Genomic DNA, 5,691 nt, shown 5'->3' on the forward strand with positions numbered 1-5,691 from the left:
CTCATGTTCTGTTCTGTAGAATAGATTTCTTTAAGACTTTGTAACACACACACACACACACACACACACACACAACCCCCCCGCAAATGTGCAATAACAGATCCTGTTAGTGTGGGAGAGCTTGCATTTAAAAGAGTTCAGATTCATTCCTAGATATCTCCATTTTTTAAAAGGGCGGATAGGAAGACTGGGAAGGACTCCTGCAGGAGATCCCAGAGAGCCACTGCTAGTCAGAGAAGATCATACTCAGACTAAAAGCCCAACCCATGCCTCTCCAGAATTAAGTCCCACAGAGTTCAGTGGGGCTGGCTCTCGGTAGGTGCAGGTGTTGTGTAAAGCAGTCTGAATGATGCCCTGTATACTTGCATCTCAGCATTTCTCCTTGGAGCTTGCTGCTGTTTTTCCTGTTCAGAGAAGCTTGGTTTGCCCTTAGCTTTTTGCTTTATATTGTCTTTCTGGTTATCACCAGGTCCTAAATCCTGCAAACTACCGTATTTATGCAAATCTAATGTGCCAGCGAATCTAATGCGCACCTCAATTTTCAAAACCTTGAAACCAAAAAAGTATTTGCTGGCACCATCAAATCGAATGTGCACCCTAATTTTTGCGACGTACTTTGGCCAAAAAAAGGTGTGCATTACATTTGAGTAAATATGGTATATGAAAAATCTATAACTACATTGGATTAATGAAGAACTGTGGATAACAGCTAGACGCTAGAAAGTTTAAATTGTCCTCCTGTGCTGGGTTTGGTGGAATGGTCAAATGTACAAGTTGTGGCTTACAGAGATATGCAACAGTAGAACAGGTATGATTATTATCCATTCAACGATAGTGAGAGCATCTTCCTTGCAGGCTTTTTCCTGGCTGTTTGGTAAGCATCTCTCTCTCTCTTCCTTTGCCTAAGGCTTGTGGCCATAAAAGCAAATGACAAAGTTGGTTTTTCCCTTCGCAATTCTGCCTTTGTAAAAAGCAGTAACCGCTGTTTTAAGCCTAAAGGTGTTTTGTACTGTTTTGATTGTGGACTCAAGTCCCAGAATTGCCAAAAGCCACTGCACACTGTTTTTGGATCTGCAAGTTCCAATGGTTCTGCCTCAGTACCACCTTTAAAGATAGTCCTTTAGGCCCATGCTGGTGGCATAATTTTATATATAGACACCATACACAGCATTAAATGTTCAACTGGATGTGTGAGAGGTGAAAGCCTCATATCCGTTTCTAAAACAGAACCCACCCACACACCAGGAGTTTGCATATAAAAAAAGCTTCTTAAAATGAAGGAAGCTTGTTAGGAAGGAGAGAATAGTTAAAGTAGAGAATGCATCTGTTTTGAAGGTTTTCCGTATCCAGTCTGAAAGATTTAATTTATTATGGTGCACTGAAGTCTTTCTATCTATGCCGGCATTGACAATCTGGTTTGATTATTATTATACAAATTGAATGTGTGACACAACTTTGCAGTGTTTCTGTTCAAATTTCCAACCAGCCAGCATCTTCCTGGAATTGACGATTGTGTTCCTCCTCCTTGTTAGTGTTCTGGTTTTCCTTGCAACAGACATTCAGGATTTAATGACCACTGAGCATGCTGTTCTCTTTGGACTGTTAGTCCCCCACCCCCCCAAAAAAATATTTTCTGTAATCCTTGGGGACGGGGGTTCTCCTTCAGCATGGCAACAGTTCCACAGCAGCCTTCTTTTGGCCACATTCCCATAAGCGTTCATCAGCTGAGTTCCATTAGAGCTCATGTTCTATTTTCTGTGTTTCATATTTAAAAGCATTCCTTTTTTAAAATCCTGTTTCCTGACTGTTGGTAATGGAATGACTGTTTGGATGATATCCAGAAAAGCTGTGCCTAGTGTATAAACTACATTAAGATGAAAATTCCTGTTATGAAAAGCATAAGGTCTATTACAGGAAAGAACTTGATGCATGAATACTAGATCAGCCTTTCTCTCAACTTTGGATTCCCAGATGTTGTTGCCCTACAACTCCCACCATCCCTAGCTAGCAGGACCATTGGTCAGGGATGATGGGAGTTGTAGTCCAACATCTGGAGACCCAAGGTTGAGAAAGGCTGATACCCAAGTTGCTGCCCTCTAGATGTTGCTGGTACCCCAACTCCCACGATGATGGGAGCTGGAAGCCAGTAGCAGCTCAAGGGGACCATGTTGGCTACCCTGTTCTAGATCAGGGGTCAGCAAACTTTTTCAGCAGGGGACTGGTCCACTGTCCCTCAGACCTTGTGGGGGGCTGGACTATATTTTGAAGAAGAAGAAAAAAGAACAAATTTCTATGCCCCACAAATAACCCAGAGATGCATTTAAAATAAAAGCACACATTCTACTCATGTAAAAACATGCTGATTCCCGGACTGTCCATGGGCCACATTTAGAAGGCAATTGGGCTGGATCCGGCACTGGGCCTTAGTTTGCCTACCCATGTTCTAGATGATAATCATAAACACACTAGATAGCTTTGTTGAAGTACTAGATGGGATTGCTTGGGAGCTGCTCAGAGTGGCTGGGGAAACCCAGCCAGATATAATAATAATAATTTATTATTTATACCCGCCCATCTGGCTGGGTTTCCCCAGCCACTCTGGCCAGCTTCCAACAGAAAAATAAAATAAAATTTGGGGAAATAAATGAGAATTGCCTTCAGAATGGATAGGATTGATCTTCTTGCAGTCCATGGGACTCTCAAGAGTCTCCTCCAGCACCCTCTTGAGAGTGTGGGTAATCCTTCAGGTCAAAGCTGATGGACTCTAGAAAGACACCAAAAGGAAAGCGCAATGCCATTTTCTCTGTAATAAATAGGTAATTCAGGGACAAGGGGGGGCTGGCCGGCCTGACAGAGACCAATTAGATCAGATGATGAATCCAATTGGACCAGTTCTGCTAGTGGGAGGCCATCTTGAGAGGATTACCATTTTTTAAAGCTGCAGTTTATTACAGTTCATATCAAAGTACACAGAACAACATTTGATATACAAATGTAAGTTAAAGCACATAAGAAGAATGAATTGTTGAGGAAAGTGAAGACGGGGGAATTATCTCCTCAATTAGACTTAATTAAGGATAGTAGGAAAGGATATATTGAATAAATACTACCATATCCTTCCTTCATTCACGCTAGTAAGTGATGTAGCAGAGCAGATTCCCCTCAATATAGCTGGAAGCTAGTTTGCAGATTCGTTTGAATCTCTTCGTTCCTGGTGTCCCCTTTAATCCCTCTTAAAAGAATAAAGACACAAAAGTCTTTCTGTGTAAAAGTTTACTCACATTTCAGTCCACAATTTGATTCCTGAAAGGCAGGCTTTACTTGGTAGTTACATAAACAAACTACCAAGTAAGGGAAGAATCCTATATATTAATTAAGGCATAGAGAATGGGATGGACTGAGGAACATTCCCTTCTAGGGGAGACAAGCCAGTGGAAAACAGGACAAAAGACAAAAATTGTAGGTAACCTACCATTTATACACACTCATCTGCCTTGTTTGCCTCAGTCTTCTCCAAAAAATAAAACAATGCCCGACCTGAAGAATATGGAGCAGATGATTCAGCAGGGGAAACACAGCCCAGAATAAGTAAGGAGGTAGTACAAGAATACTTGGCTAGTTTAGATGTATTCAAGTCTCCAGGGCCAGATGAACTACATCCAAGAGTATTAAAAGAACTGGCAGAGGTGATTTCAGAACCACTGGCAATAATCTTTGAGAATTCCTGGAGTATAGGCAAAGTCCCAGCAGACTGGAGGAGGGCAAATGTTATCCCTATTTTCAAAAAGGGGAAAAGAGAGGACCCAAACAATTACCGCCCAGTCAGCCTGACATCAATACCAGGAAAGATTCTAGAGCAGATCATTAAGCAAACAGTCTGTGAGCACCTAGAAAGGAACGCTGTGATCACAAAAAGTCAGCATGGGTTTCTGAAAAATAAGTCATCAATATAGTCCAGATCTTATCCAATAATCTATTAAAATCCTTATATCTTCTTTCAAGCCCCTGAGTTATTCGAGCAAGCAAGTTTGACTTAACCGTAAATTTTTCTGTGTGAATTTATGCTTATGATTCCTCTGTAAATTAGCACTGCCTCTTCGCACGCTGGTATCTTGCAAAGTCCGTCCAGAAATCCAAAGATCCTTCTCACAGCCAGTAGCTACCATCTTTGAGCAGTCCCCATAAATCAAATCTTTAAGCCTCTGTGATGTTTTCTCCAGATTGCTCAAGATCGCTACTCAATATAGCCTTTTCAGGGGAGATTTTGCCAAGTCAGAACTATAAACACACATCTAATGTCTTATTTATGGCTCTCTCCCCCTTTGACTAATATCGTAGCCGGCTTTATCTCCAATATGGCGGAACCTAAATTATAATTGCGTCGTAACTCAGAAGTTTCCTGACAAGTTTCCAGCCGCTAATGAGATTGCTTCTCTTTGATGTCCATGTTTTAAGGAATCTTTAACCACATTCCAAGTGAATCCAAGCATACTTTGATTATTTATATTTTCAATTCACACAGTTTATATATTTAAGAAACCATGTTAATTCAATAAATTTCCTACTTTTCAACCTCACTTTCTTTATAAATGTTGTTTCAGGTGGGAGTTTGGTTAGGTGAATTGTAAAGCACAGTAAAGCAGAATTATAAAGTTCTCGCTCCCCCCTTCAGCTCCGTCACATACCATTTCTTGCTCCTGGGTACATTCCTCTGTTATCTTTTGTTTTCTCAGTGGCTGAGCTTTGCAGAATAAATCTTCTTTCCTTGTCTGAAGCATGTCCACAACTTATATCCAATCTTTCTCTTGTCATGGAGCCTGTTTTTGCTCAGAGTCGGCATCCTGGGAGATCCAGGCTCCCATGGGAGCTTTCCAAAGTTGAAGCTGGTGGTGGGCATCTGCGGATGAGACTGCATCTTCCCGTACACCCCCCCCCCCCGGGAAGATTTCGGGAGGCTGCATACTCCCATTTACAGCCCCGTAAATTACCCCGTGGGAACTGTAGAGATGGTATTTTCAGCCATATTCTACGGCAATCCAAACGGAAGTGGGAGAAAGGTTGTTTTCTGCTGCTCCAGAGAAGTGGACACGGATTCAAGCTACAAGAAAGAAGATTCCACCTAAACATTAGGAAGAACTTCCTGACAGTAAGAGCTATTTAACAGTGGAATTTGCTGCCAAGGAGTGTGGTGGAGTCTCCTTCTTTGGAGGTCTTTAAGCAGAGGCTTGACAGCCATATGTCAAGAATGCTTTGATGGTGTTTCCTGCTTGGCAGGGTGTTGGACTGGATGGCCCTTGTGGTCTCTTCCAACTCTATGATTCTATTATTCTATCTGTCCTGAAAAGCAAGAGGCATCAGTTTGTTTCCAAGCCAATTCAGGATGCTGGTTTTGGCCTGTAAAACTGTATAAATCTCGGGACCCTTATGAAACATGCAAATTCTCTCTAAACAGGATTAACACCTGTATTTTCAGTCACACAGGTACTTGGGAAAGGTACAGTACATACACCATGTTTACTATTGCAAGGTACATAGGACTATGATTTAAGTTAGTGGGGTTCTCCGTCAAGCATATAGGAAAATTGTCCAGCAATTTAGAGAGCATGAGCAGCTTTAAAGCAAGACGCACCAGATGACCAGATTGCAGGGAGCAGAAATGAAGGAAGGAAAACAGAATGATGAAAGAGTAAA

The sequence above is a fragment of the Zootoca vivipara genome, chromosome 11, assembly GCF_965207765.1.
Source record: "Zootoca vivipara chromosome 11, rZooViv2.hap1.1, whole genome shotgun sequence".
Taxonomy (NCBI): Eukaryota; Metazoa; Chordata; class Lepidosauria; order Squamata; family Lacertidae; genus Zootoca; species Zootoca vivipara.